Here is a 15,804-nt window from a genome sequence, read left to right as displayed (position 1 = left end):
CTGACGTGAAGGTCTTTCTTCCTCCGCCTCATGTTGAAGCAGCACAGAATGAATCTCAGGTATGACACTTGGGCTGTCGTGCTGAAAGCTAGAAGCACAGATTATTTTGCAGCTAACATCATTTCTGTACCTGAGCTGTCACTTATCACTTGTGTGAATTCTGTGTATCACTGTCAAATCTTTCCACTCTAATTGCAATTATTTAACATTCAGTGAACTTCTCCATTATTCTGAGTAAGGGTAGTGAAAGTGAAATAGTTTTTTTCCAATATCCTTCAATGAAATTTGGTAACAGATACTCCTGAAATAACAGGAATTTTGAATGTGACAAAACAAATTCAGTTGGTGTAACATCTGAAGCTCCAAGGAAGTTACCTATGTCTGTTAAATTACACTCAGGAAGACTGTGCAAATTGATCTTGAAGTTATCAAGCCTTGTGCTTCACTGCTGTCTTTAAGATATACACATAAACACTATGTATGTTTATATACATTTCTAATATTTCTCACACTGATTGGTAAATAAGACTTACATGATGCATGTCAGCTAACGACACAAGCTGATTCTGCAAGCTTGCAGGCTCCCTTTACTCAGAGACCCCAAAATGGCAGAGCAGTTTCAGGCTTGGTCGCTTTTCTTTTGCTTATGGTGCTGCTAAGAGCATCTGTTAGAACAGCAGACAAAAAATCATTAAGAAAAAATGCATATAACATATACTTAAAGAAGCCAACCCTGAGCAGAGTGCTTCTATAATAAAGAATAGGGATTTTTTTACATTAAATATTATAAAAAAAAAAAATCCTGTGTGAACAATGCTACTCTATGTTATTTTTTCTGATGCCTTTTTATCCACAGCTTACTATGCTTTCATCAGTATTTGTCTTAAAAATACTTACTGCATATATACTTATAGTGTGACTAGAAAGATTTTAAAGATGTTGCCCAGTTGAAAGCACCATTTTATTACCAAGTTATATTTCCAAAAACCATCCAGATAAATCATCACTCACTTGACAAGTTTCCTTCACAAGTTCTTAGCTTTTATATGAGCATGATTTCCAACCCCAGATGAATCTAAATAACTTTGTATTATTTTGGAATGTTGGCTGCACAATGGTGATTGCCGGCTTAGTTTGTTCATCTTACATTGTCTCTTCTTCAATCCACCTTGCATGGCAAAGGAATGATCTACAATCTACCAGTAAATCATGAAGTGTTTTCTACTTCATTTTGTTCTATGTTTTGGTCTTTTACTCAAGATCCTATTGAATTATGTGCACTGATTTTGATCTGATTTCTCCCATTATACTTGCCTACATGCACCCTCTATCAAATTATATAAATAATGGCTATGTATCTGTCTCATTATGGACATATTTTGGACATCTGGCTGAATTTAAGTGGAGTTGGATAACCTTGCTAATCTGCCACCAACATCTATTTACAAACTGTGTAGTATCTTTTGAACCCTATACTACAATATATTGCTTCACAATTTTACCTTGAGAAGGTTATGTTTCATGGCACTATAGAGACAACAAGCTATATGCCCTATGCTACAGTAGTGCTATAATTTTTTTTCATGACTTAACCTTTTCTAAAATAACATGATGGATTTATGGGAATTCAGTTACTCCTGAACTTGAAATGAGAATTGAAAAGCATGAAAGAATATAAGCCACTAGAATTTTACATTCCTGATATGAATGAAACTAGCCACGGTACAGTATAGGATGATACAGGATTTATCTGCTGAAGTATTCAACGGAATTATTAGTTTGGTTGTTCCTTCACAAAATTTTACCTGTGGTCAAGCACTAATAATTTGGGAAATTTTTGATGCTTATGTCATTTTTGGAAAGTCAACAAATCACTATAAAATGCTAAATCTAAATCTCTTTTCTTCTGAAAATCATGCTCTACAGGCAACTGATGTCAGGCATAGATTCAAAGGGACTACAGCTGGTTTGTTGTTGTGCATGTAGAGCATTTATTGTACCCTGTAAGGAATTGGGATATTTTTAAAACAGTGCTCATGATAGTTAATCCTTAATGTAGAAGAGCATAAAGGCTCAGTAGGAGGCTCTCCATGGTGTCTCTTCCTAACTTCAGAGACTGATCATTTTAACAACTCTGAGTATAAGGCCATATCCCACCCTGGCTCTGTGTTCAGAATTCCTCCTGAGGTCATTGAAAGCCCCAGGCAAACCTAAAATAGGGTCTTTTACTATATATATGTTTACACTTTTTTAAAAAACATTGTTTAAAAAAAGAATCCCTTTCTTACAGCCCAGGGTATGTTACTGTGGCTGCCTGGTTGTCTTCTGTGGTTGTAATGGATTTTCTAACCTCCCTAATCATTTTGTTTATGACTGACAGAATATGTAAAGTACTAAAAGTACTACAGAAGACAATATTGAAGTTTATTAATGGATGCTGCTGATCCTTAATACAGCTAAGTCATGTTAATGTCTAAGACAGAAACAACCGTTAATGGAATTGTATTGTATTCCTACAACTACTTCATTATATTTTGAAAGGAGCACAAATATAAAAGACTATACAATTCTCTGCTCTGAAAGTGATATATAAAATACATTCAGAATATCTGATACTACACTATGTGTAGCTTTTTTTTTTTTTCTTTGTCTGCTTTACTGTCTACAACTTGCAGGTCACTATTTCTACTTATATTCCATCTAAAAATATTCTAAAATTAGGGATAAATTGTAGATTTTGGTGAACTATGTTTGGAGCTGCATTTTAACTTTTAAGTATAACTTCTTCTAATTATCTTTTTGTTTGTTTGTTTGTTTGTTTTCTTTTATTTGAAGGGGTGATAACAGCCATACAAAGCCATACATACATACACTTGAGGATGGGAAACAACTACTAGGAAATCAATAATATGTGTGATGTGCTTTGATTTGTTCTAGTGAAAAGCTAAATGTCTAACAGCTGTATTTATGTATATAATCATTATAATATATTGTGTTAGTATTCAATGCAAAATAAAGAATATTTAAACCATGGAAGTAACAAACAGTCCTTAGACTGTTGATAAACATTCCTGATAATGGCACAATGAAAAATCAGAGAAGCTAGCATGCCCCAGATGTTAAAACTAGGTAGAGAACATAAAATCTGCAGCAAGTGTCAAAAGCCCTGTATTCTTCAGTTTCAAGGAAATACTTTCCTTACCACTGAGCACATAATGCTTTCTCTCTCAGTGGGGAGGGAACCACTGAGACCGTCACCCAGTTCTTGTGCAAAAGATTTAATGCAAGGCATACATGATCTCCATCTGTGGCACAATCTTTTCCTTTGGCACCTCTTTGTCACACTCACAGCAATCCCAACAGTGGTGACACAAATGGAGTGGTGAGCATGCTACAGCCCAACGAAAAGGCCAGGGTAGAAATTAAGCCAGGCTGAGCAGAATGAAAATCCAAACCCTTCCACCACATAGCATGCTTTCTCTCTGTTTTGTTAATACATATTGCAAACATTTGCAGCTACCTTCACACGACTACAAGCCTTTTCCTCCCACATCTGCCAGTCTGTAGACCTGAATGTGGCAATGCAGCTGTGATTTTGACTCCTATTGATCAGAACAGCTAAACGGGCTTTTGTGGTCAGGAGCTAACCTATAAATGGTGAGGTCTTGGGGAGTTCAGTTTCTGAAGGCTGAGCTGTGGTGCCTGACTTACTGCTAATGGGCAGGTTTTCATCATTACATTTTACTCTGATTTCTGATGGCGGGTGTTACAAGCATGGCACTGTTTATAGTTCACTTAAACAAAGTGTTCGGAGGCCAACCTATTCCACAGGAATTTGCCCAATACAAAGACCACTGTGTGCCATACAGAAGCAGTTTTGTATTTGTGCTCTGAGAGTTTGAATTTCTCCAATTAGTCATGCTGGTGTAATACTTCTGTCTTCGAATTTGTTACAGCAGAGAGTAATTTGCCTCAAATATGCATATTTTTATTAACATAATTGTTTATTTATTCACCAAATAAGTTGAAGTGGGTGATGGTTATAATTATGTTACTGTCCCAATCTCCCATTCATGAAATCAATTTTTGAATTCTCAAAAGTTGTTTTAAACTCAGCATTATTTGATGTCTCCTACTGAGTTATTTCAATTGAAAGAGGACTTTCTGACCCAATCGCACTTCCTGTTTGAAATTCTGGATAGCGACAGCAGTCTGTTAGTGAGTTGTCAACCTGCCCAGATGGTGAATATCCAAGAACGCTGAAAGAGCTGAAGAATAAACAGGCTGATCTACTAAGAATACACAGTCCCTCATTAAAAGCCATTTATGTGCAAAAGAACTGGAAGTAACAAATATCGTGCCTATTTTTATAAAAAGTTCATGGGACGATCAGCGGAGTTTCAGACCAGAAAGATCCACATTTTTATCCAGTCAAATATCAGAAACAATAATTGAAAATTGAAGAATAATAATTCAGGAGAAAGCAGATAACAGAACAAGTGTGACAGACTGACTACTGAAGTTCAGGGTCCATAAATGAAAAATACTATACATAGAAAAGAAATGCTTGCAACCTTTAACAGTAAAGAAAATCAACTTGACATCATTGTGAACAACTCAACAAGAAACCGATCTCAATATATATACAACTATAGGAAAAAACACATGATGCTAAAACACGTACAGAACAGTCAGGAGAATATAACACTGCATGTTATGGCAAAGCAGTGCTATTGCCTCATCTGAGGTCCTTCATGTAGTACTAATTCACTCCTCTTGAAAACGCACTGTGGAACTATTAGGGACTCAGAGAAGTGTGGTAGATATCATTGAAGGTATGGAACAGGATGATGCTTGATTTTGTCAAATCCCGTGCCATAAAGAAAATACTTTCCCCCAAAAAATAATTAAATGTGGTATTCACTGCAATTGGCCATTATCGAGAACAAAAACATGACATTCAGAAAGCAAAGTCAATAAGTTACATGGACAAGGTATATAAACATTTTAACTCTCATTTTAGTAGTTAAAATCATTTCTAATTATTAGGGAAGATGAGGTCCTTTACACTCTGTCAGAAGCATAGATATTTGGGACAAAATGATAGCCAAGAACTGGATTATGAATTTGTTTCAGTGTGGCATTTCCTATTTTCAGTCCTTGATACAACACATTGCCTAGAAATTAGTTCAACTTTGGTGAGAACTGCAAAACAATATATATAAGATGTACACATGAATGTCAGGAGCATTTAAAATACTGAGAACACAAACACGGGGAAAATCTGGGAGATACCAGAAACATATGTTTAGAGAATGGCAACAATTAGAAAATTTTGGCAAACTGTTTGCAAGTGCTTAAAAATGTAATTGCACAACTTTGGCTGGGTTCAGCTATGTAAGTCCTGACAGACATGAGCTCCCTTGGGAAGAACAGAACTCAGTCTTCTTATAATTTTAGCAGAGTTGAACATTAGAACTATAGAAATATCATAAGCAAAGTATTTTATAGTTGAGCAGGTAATAGCTTTGTCCTGTGAGGGAATAATTTCTAGAATATGAGAAAAGATCACCAATTTTAGATAAGACAAAAGAACGAACAAATGAACACTAGGAACTTTCCAAACAATTGTGACATTTGAAAGCCCTATCCTGCTCCTTCTTCTCCTCCATATACAATAATACAATGATACTCCCCATTCAGCAAAAACACAGTAAATGTGTTGCTCTGGAGTGCAAAAGAAAGGAAGAAAATGAACGAAGTTGGAACAGAAACAGTTTGTGGTCAGGAAATCTGCTTAGTTTTGGAAACCTTAATTGGACCTGTGAATGCCTAAATTTCCTGATGTGTAGAAAACTACTGAAAAGAGAACATCCTTTTAATGCATTTAAAGACTACCTAGTTTATAAACTGCAAACACCACTAAAAAATCCACTGCTTTTAAATAATCCATATGCAATGGCATGAGTCCAGTCTTAAACCCTATCTTCAATTTGTCCTTAGCATTATTTAAGATAACAGTAACTCCTTCCAATGAAACTCCCTTCAGGGCTGGAACTAAGAAAAATATCTGGTACAGCAGCAGCTAGGGAAGCTCTGCCTTTCTATGCAGGGATCTGGAATACATCAAACCGTAGCAGCAGTACGATAATCATGTTGTATTAGCTTGAACCAAATAGGAAATGAATGTTTGTTCCAGAATTACAACTTATTTCAGAATTTCTGTAAAGTTATTTTGAGAGCAGTGACACTACCAAAAGATCTAGGAATAATAAAAAAGGAAGCTAATTTCAATTGCTTCTCAGAAAATCCTGCTGTTGGGGTGGTTGTGCATGTTGTCCAAAAGTATGCATAAGTATACATGTAACTAAGTAAAATTGAAAAATAATCAGTTAATTCAATGGCACAAGCTGCATCTTGGCAAAACTATTACAAATCCACTGTGCTACAGTGGTATCACTGTTTACAGCCAGAGCTCCCTTCAGCCAGTAAGCTGAGTTTTGTTGAGAGCATGTTTGTGTCCTTCCTGTTCAAGAAGGGCAGCCCTTGGAGGAAGGGTACAAGCTCTGTGTGTGCTCAGTGGTGGCAGTTCCCTTGAAATTCAGCTGCATGCCAGAGGCACTCCTCCCAAAGACAAGGACAACCCAGCAGTGTCTTGAGGACACCAATTCTTGCATTTCAGAGCATTCCTGGTTTCGCTGAGATTTCAGAGGGAGTAATTGGCTTGTATGTATCATCAAACCCAAGCTCACTTCATGTCCACTTGCTGGGCAGCCAAGAACAGCTTGCAGTGTTCAGCAGACTGCAAAAGCTTGCTCAGCCCATTCCTGAGGGGCTGCCACACTGGCATGGTTAGCAGAATCCAAGCTTGCTGAGGTTACAAGGACATAAAAATAACTTCTGAGATAGAGCAGGGTTCAGTGTCCTGCCTACTTGGCCAGAGGCGATGCTTATAAAAAGAGCATGGGAAATCCACCACAATGATATCTCCAGATATCATTGCAGGGAAGAAAAAGAAACCATGTTTCCTGCCTTAAGGAACTACTCTTGTGGACAGCAAAATCCCTCAAGTTGGGTACATTCTGTGTGCATGGTAGCAACAGGGTTTATTTTTTCCATAATGGGGAGTTCTGTTCTGCATAGCTCCTGGAGGTAAGGAAGGAACACTGATTTCATTAAAGAAAAAAAAAAAAAAAGACAAAAAAAAAAAAAAGACCCCATGAATATTTGTGACTTTGATGAATGGAAAGGATTTTAAAACCAGTTTTGCAAGTATTTTTATTTTGTTTTGTTTTGTTTTGTTTGTTTGTTTTCCATAAGAAAAATTGTTAAAGTTGCACTTCAGATCATTTCACTTTGAACATGCTAGTGCAAGTAAATTGAGAGGCACAGGCATTGCACTAGCATGTTAGGACAAGATGAGAGGCATACAGGCTGAATCATACTGGTGTTTTATATATAGCACATAAATATGTTTTATATAAATAACATAACTATATTATTCATATACTTACATGTACATGGTAGGGGCCCAGTATGCTAATATTGATTCATCACCTGTGACAAGCGAATGTACATTGTGTGTGATTTTTGTTCTGGGGAACAGTAGAATCCAAGGAAGAATAATCTCCTTTCAGTAAAGAATACAAATGAATGCTTAATAATTCATAAGAGATGGAAGTGAGGAAGTTTCCCCCTTCCTGGCCTGCAGAGCAGCCTCAGGCAGATAGCTTAAAGAATAGGAAATGTACTAGGTAAGTGCCAAGAAATGAAACTGATGGAAATAGTTCTCTCCCCTGCCACAAAGATAGACTGCACATTCAGTCATTCCTATCGCTGAAAAAATCAGTTCAGGTGACAATGAAAAAATATAATTGAAATAATTATCTCCTCTTAACAGCCACAAATGCCATTATAGAACAAAACAAAACAAGCAGAAATGATTGGTGGCAATTTTGAGCAATTTCCATTTTCCTCCACTCTTTGTGAGCTCCAACACTCAATGGCTCAGATCAGCGGCGCTTCTACTGTCTACGGTTTGATTTTTGTACTGTACTGCCTGCCAGAAAAGAAATCTCTGGAAAATCACCATGAACGTTAAGTTACATAATCTAGTTTTGGTTATCCTTTTTTCTTTTTTTTCTTTCTTTTTTTTTTTTTCCTGCAGTGCTGACTGCCATGAAGAAGGAAATAAATACTTCACTTTTTTTCTGCCACTAATTTCTAACTCAGTAATCTATAGAGGGCAGATATTTAATCATTACATTTCTATTCAAACATGTTGTAGAATGGTAACTGATACCGGTTGCCTACTTCTGCTTTCTCTATCTGTACTTCAAAGAGTATATGCCCTTGCCTCTTTCAAGACCTTTGGCTTTGACAGCTGCATTGAACAAGATTATACAATAATCTCTGCTGTATGTAAGCAGCAATACCCACTAAATAACCGGACAAATTCCAAGGTAATTACCAATAAATCCTCCAAGAGAGTGGTGGAAAAAAACAAGTTAACAAAATTGCCAAACATGATCTTTTTTTAAACATCCACACATTGGGATAGATTTGGGAAATAATTTAAAATGAAAAAGATGTTGGGCACTGACAGTGTCAAGGTGTTAATTTTAGCTATTTCCAAAATAAAGCATTTAATTTCAGAAATGGCAAAATGTGTATTGGTACTGTTTTCTGCAGAAAAGTTTTCAACTCTATGTCTAGAAAAAATATATATCTAATAGAAGGTGGTGTTCCCCCTCCTCTTTCCCTATAATCACTCATGATTTGCTTGTTTTCAGAATACTACATTCTCAGTCTGGACACAGTCCTTTTAAAACATTTGAGAAGCACTAACCTAGGGGAATATGTACACAAATACTAGTGTGATTCTTCCTTCTCTTATATACATCAAATGCCATCTTTTTTTTTTTTTCCTGGATTCCTTATTCGATTCTTATTTTATTTCAGTTCATAGTGCATTTTCATATGAACAGAATGATTTTACTCTTTATGAGTAAATAAGAATCGTTCAAAGGGAACAGAACTTTATTTAGTTTTATAGCTAATCTCATAATGCTTTGCATTGCTAGAATAGTACTGACACATCAAATCAGAAAGTACAGTAAGGGAAAGGGAACACACCAAGGTTGGAAACTTGCAAACTTTTTACTGCTTAAATGGCCCCAATAAACAACTGAAAAAGGAATGAGGACAATTACAGTGTTACACTGATGCCATGATGTAGTATAAAAAAATCACGTGTGCTTTTCTGGAAAATTTTTACATATAGGAAGGATTCAGGTATCCTCAACTGATGAAATTACGCAGTATAGCACCACTTAGCAGAATAGCACCACACACATTTCTTTTTCCAGAAAGGAGATTTTTCCAGGTTCAGGCTTTCACATCGTTGCTTTGCCAAGTTTATATTCAAAATATACAAGTTCTCCTAAAGAAGTAAAAGTAATAGCCATGAAAACATATATTTTAACTAACACTGATAGTTTTAAACATATAGGAATTCTATTTGTACCTTCACTGTGTCACAGTATAAACTATGCATGATTTAGTTTTCACTTGTCTTCCAGCATGTTGGTTAAATCCCTGACAGACTTTCAATCACATCACATTGTCTTTTGATGGCATAGTGTGTCTATCACAGTAATATTACTTTTGCTTTAAGAGGGAACGCAACTGCAATTTATAAAATCACCATTTTTATACAGGAAAACATTTTCAAGATAGCTTGCACATTTTTAGATATACACATGCCATGGTTGTGTATACTATCATTGTGTTTGCAGGCTCAGAAATTTTTTATGACAGTTTTTTTTATTTTTCTAATTTGCACACTATTAGCAATCATCCCAAAGGAACTCAACTGATTCTCTGTCAACAGTCTAATTCAGGTAATTGAAGAAGTTGGGCATACAATCAATGCACTTGTGCATGCACCCGAGATACTGAAAATACACCTGAGACAGAGGTACATATGTATCACTAGATGTGTAAATAAACATTTACAGTTTAAAACTCTCTTCACTGAGACTAACTCAGTAAGTTTTGCCTTATTAGTACGATGACAACAATCTGTAAGATTTCACTGCAGCAAGACCGCAACTGCTATTCTGTTCCCTCTGAGTACCAGGGCAAACACCTGCTACTGTGAGTTGTAAAACTTACAGTAGTTTGGCCTATGGCAAATAGATTTATCATCAAGAAAAACAGTACCGGCAATCATTTTCTTGTCTGCTAGTGAGCTACCAAAATACACACTATTGGTTCACTTAGAGGTTTATGTCATTCAGTGTACAGAAAAGGATAATCAGAGAAACAAAGAAGAAGAATTAACAGAAAAACTTTTTTTTTTTTTTTTTTTTTTTTTTTTTTTTTGTCCAAGATACATGGGAACAACAGCCTTTTCCACTCAAATGGATAGAACAGCAGCGGTTCATACAGATCTTATCTTCACTGGGCTGAGACAGGACTACTTCAGTGAGAGTCCAGTGAGAGGACACTTACTCCTAGAAGGAGCCAAAAAAAAGATACTCTTTTTTTTCAAGACAAAGGACCTTTAATCTCAATTCACGCAGGATATGATCAAGGAAAAGAGCCTTGGAAGCAATCTCTAAATCACAACACTCTGATGTTTTTGAGGATTATCAGGCCTCCATAGGACACACACAGCCCTGGAGAATGGGGACTCTGTCTCTTGATCAAACCTGAAATATTACAAGCAAGGTTCATTAAGAAGAACCACTTAAGCATTGCTGGAGTTCTGGAATAAAGATGTTGTAAAGTCAGGCAACATCAAACCCAACTTCCTGTTGGTTTTGCTTTGAAAGGATTTGGGGGATATATTTAACCTCCTCCAGACAGAATCACAGAATGGTTGTTGAGGTTGGAAGGGACCTCTGGAGGACATCTGCTCCAAGCCTTCTGCTCAAGCAGGGCCGCCTAGACCAATGGCTCAGGACTTTGTACAGACAGCTTTTGAATACCTCCAAGGATGAAGACTCCACCGCATTTCTAAGCAACCTGTGCCAGTGTTCAGTCACCCTCTCCATAAAAAAGCATTTCCTGATGTTCAGATGGACCTTCCTGTGTTTCAATTTGTGCCTATTGCCTCTACCCAAATGCTCCCTGGGGTTCTGTTCAGACTCAGATTCCCCCAAGGATTTCTCATGATTCATAATTCAATATGAGGTCAGTTTTTAGCATTTCTCTGTACAGGTCTTGACCTTCATGCCTAACTTTAGAAATGCAGATGTCCCTTAGGCATGGCGAAGCAGAGCCATTTCCTGTCCAACAGTAAACAGAATTTGTTAATGATCATCCCAGTATTTAACTATAACCAAACTGATAATCCACTGTGAATAAAATTATTTGTTCACCTTGGCAATCTACTGTTCAGCCTTCCTTGAATGAATTATGTATAATGAAGTATTATAGACTTACATATGCATATGTATATCAACCATATTTTACGTATGCATAGAAACCATAATGATATGTATGATTCACTGGCTCTTGCTCAAGGTGAGCCTAAAGGGTTGTCTGGTGAGGTGGACTGAAAACAGGCAGAACTGCCAGGCTCAGTGGGCTATGATCAGTGGAGTGGAGGCCAGTAACTGCGGGTGGACACCAGGGATTGATACCAGGACTGGAAGTGTCTAAAATCAGTGCAAGAAAAACATGGACATAACAGTGTGAGTCTAGCAAAAGGCCATGGAGATAATTAAGGTACTGAAGTATCTGTCATACAAAAAGAGGCTGAGAGAAGAGACAGTTTTGGGGATTCTTATCAATATGTATAAATGTCTAACTGGGGGAAAGGGAGTGGGGAGGGGATGTCATAAAGACCGTGGAGCAAGGCTCTTTTCAGTGGTGTCCAGTGATAGGACAACAAGCAAAGGGGAAAAATTACAATACAAAACAAAAGAAAATCCATTTAAACATATATATTTTTTTCTTTTCTTTTCTTTTCTTTTCTTTTCTTTTCTTTTCTTTTCTTTTCTTTTCTTTTCTTTTCTTTTCTTTTCTTTTTTCTTTTCTTTTCTTTTTTCTTTTCTTTCCTTTCCTTTCCTTTTCTTTCCTTTTCTTTTCTTTTCTTTTCTTTTCTTTTCTTTTCTTTTCTTTTCTTTTCTTTTCTTTTCTTTTCTTTTCTTTTCTTTTCTTTTCTTTTCTTTTCTTTTCTTTTCTTTTCTTTTCTTTTCTTTTTTCTTTTCTTTTCTTTTTTCTTTTCTTTCCTTTCCTTTCCTTTTCTTTCCTTTTCTTTTCTTTTCTTTTCTTTTCTTTTCTTTTCTTTTCTTTTCTTTTCTTTTCTTTTCTTTTCTTTTCTTTTCTTTTCTTTTCTTTTCTTTTCTTTTCTTTTCTTTTCTTTTCTTTTCTTTTCTTTTCTTTTCTTTTCTTTTCTTTTCTTTTCTCATCTGTGAAGGTGATTGAATGCTGGAGCATGTTGCCTAGAGGGGTGGTGCAGTCTCCATCTTTGCAGATGTTCAAAACCCCAAAGAACACAGTCTTGAACAACCTATTCTAGTTGGCCTTCTTTGAGCAGGGGACTTGGACTAGATGACCCTTCAAGGGACCAGATAAGCCTACCATCCTGAGCCATTCCATGATTTCCGAACAACTCTGAATTGACTATGAGTTTGAATGAATGACCTGGGCAATGAACCTCCTTAATGCTGCAATGATCATTTATTTTATGGCATTCATGTGCAGAGGTGAACTGCTATTAGAATGCTCTTAAGAGATGGATGCAATTCAGGAGCTGATCTATTTTGGTGCTAAACCTTTTCAGAAGGAAAGGAGCAAATGCAAGTTTTATTTACTGTGTTGCTTTTTTTGCACTAGCCTATATTGGTTTTAAAGAATTTATTGCTAGATAACTTAAATCTCAAATTAAGATCTTAAAATTGGTTTTAAAGTAGTAGGGATTTTTATAGAATAAAAGCCATCAGTGCAATTTGCTGGTTTTAGTCAAATCTTTTACTATTTTTGTAGGTTAAGTAGTATGTAACTGTGCTGGCACAGCTGTGTTGATTGCACTGGGCTAGACATAACTGGGTGTATTCTGCATGCAGTACCCAGAAATCCAACCTGCTGCCTTCCCCGCCTGTGCTACAAGGAGCCAATGCTGCCCTTACATGAGACAAGGGAGGGCTAGTTCAGTTCAGAACTAACTGGGTTTATATTTTTTAGTTCTCACTAAACCTCCAAGATGCAACAGTGCTTCAAAAAGCTTATTAGAATATCTCAGAGTTGGGTAAAATAAATGGTGTGATAATGGATAAAGTTCTTACAATCTCAAAGAAAACTCACATGGCTCTCCACAAAGCTCACGTAATTGCTTTGTCATTTGTGCCTGTTTCTGTTAGAATTTCTGAAAAGTCACTCTGAGTAGTCAGAGACAGTGCTTGCAGGCAAGGTGATGGAAACCTAACACCAGAAGATTGATCACCAGGCACACAGACCCAGACCAGATGATTCATTACAGTATTTTACTGTAAAGTACCTGTCAGGTCTGTATTTCAACCTGTAGTACTGACTTGTTTCTCATATTTATAATGAAAAACTGTCTGCTTAAATTCTGAGTGTGGACTGAAAAGAGTATTTATTCGAAAAGAATAAACCAAGAAAACTCTGTGTGACAAGTGCTGACTATACAGAAGGTGGCTCCCTCTCTGCACTTATAACATGAAAAGCAACTTAAATGAATACCACTCTGGCTGGTATTGTAGTTTATTTTTTATATATGTGAGTATATAGCTATGTATTTTCTATATGTGAGTCAGAATGGTCAAATTGCCCAAGCTCTATACAACTTTTTTTTACAGACTTTGTGCTCAGGGAAGATACTATAGGAGGTGCTTACTGCTCTACTGCTGGCTGCAAGCTGGCAATGTGCTGGGGAAAGGAACAGCTAGTTCCCAGCATAGTGTTACACAGACGAGGCTTAATCTGTACTTGAAAGAGCTGCATAAAACATTGACTTGTCACATTTATGCAGCTACTTAATTTTCCAATCTAGGGCAGTCTGACTGCAAATTACATTTGCCTACTGGTTAGTTTGGGCAGCTGTGCTGTCATTTTGGAAGCGCTCTCCTTATTCAGAAAAGAGGGCCGTACTTTACAAACAGAATGTGGAAGCTTTCAAGTTGAGACAAGCCTGGCAGTTTCACTGGCAGTTTGACCAGGAGCAAACAGAACACTTTATGTATCTTGGCATAAACAAGTACTGCCCTTAGTTGTTTTGTTTAAAGCCAGACACACAGGGCAAGAAATGGGGGGGGGGGGGAAGGAAACAGAAGAGGGTGTTGCAGTCTCCTTGAAATTGTCTATGGTGCAATTTTGCTTTGGGTTTAGGAGTGGCAGAATTGTAAAATAAATATATAATCTGCATATTTAACAAAGTATAAAGCTATTAAAAATAGCCCCAAACCATGAGAACACATTAAATTTCATTCTGTGCCTGTAGTATGGATTAAATGTTTTGGCTGTTTTTCCTTACTAAAACTCAAGTGCTGCTTCTGCTGTTGCTGGCTCCAGAGCTCAGCTACCTAATGCCATCATTAGGTAAGAGACAGAACCTTTTGTGGGTGCTTGTGCTGTGCAAGCCTGGCCAGGGAAGTGCCAGGTCTTCTTTCTGGAGGCCTGAGAGATTGCCACCCTCAGGATGGTTAAGAAACACAATTTCCACTGCCGCTCTTCACTGACACCTCCCTGGGGAAGAATAGTTGTGGTTTCTTGTGGCGATCCAAGAAAGAGTGACCCAAGGTACAGCAAAGAGTACGCTTCTGGGGAAGGCAGTGGGCTTCCAAGTGCATTTGCACTTCCTTCTAAATTAAGTCAAAGTTAAGAATAATTTGTGAAATAATTCTGGACATATTAATCAAATGCTAGCTCCTAGATAATGAACTACTTATAGCCTCTGGTGGATTAGCATAGACTATAAAAAGTGCTACATCAGAGACAAGGAAAGCTTGAAACAGTTTTTATGACTATATTGAGTGAAAGCTTAAAATACTTTGTATGAAATAGCTTATATTTACCATGTAGTACTCATTTTGCTAAAGGTATATATTTCATTTCCCTTTGTTAACAATAAACACTAATTTATGCAACTAAAAGATTAGTGCGAGGACATATCTCTTATTGGAGATTCATAAGATAAATTCCGATTTTAATTATTGATAACAGCTCAACTTGCTCAAAAGGGGAAGAATTTTAGAATTCAATATTTATTGTGTTGCTTTTTCTCTGTGCTCTTAGATGGGTAAAGGGGCTGCTCTACTTCCTATTCATTTTGGCCAGCTACCCCTTCTGATTCTTCTGTGTAAAAATATAGGCAGCATTGCTTTATTTAAGGAAAATATACTATGAGGAAGTGGTTAAATGATGTTCCTACCCTGCTAACCACCCTGTAAGGCTTTCCACGTGCACAGTGCATGCCTTTCCCCCTAAATGCCTTTTGACCTCTATGGATGCAGCTGGTGCACACTGCAGCTCTCTCACAGAAGTGCCACTGCTCGTAACAATTAAATTTTAATGGGCCCGTGGAAAGAAAGCCGAGCTGTTCAAATCTGTGCAAGGCTTCGAACTGCGCTGTAGAGAACAGCTGAAGTAAAAGGTCAATTATATTAGATAAAGAGCAGTGCAAATCCTCCCGTGAGCGGGCGGGAGGAGCTGATAGCATGAGGCAGCAGCCCCGTGTAAGCGCAATGTACTTTTTATTACGGGCTCGGGTGACGTTTCAGCGTCCCTGCACAGCCCCGCGTCATCCTTCTCCACACGTTTATCCGCTTTGAG

This window comes from Anas acuta, chromosome 7, assembly GCF_963932015.1.
Source record: "Anas acuta chromosome 7, bAnaAcu1.1, whole genome shotgun sequence".
In the NCBI taxonomy this organism is placed as follows: Eukaryota; Metazoa; Chordata; class Aves; order Anseriformes; family Anatidae; genus Anas; species Anas acuta.
Note: the sequence above shows the minus strand (reverse complement) of the source record.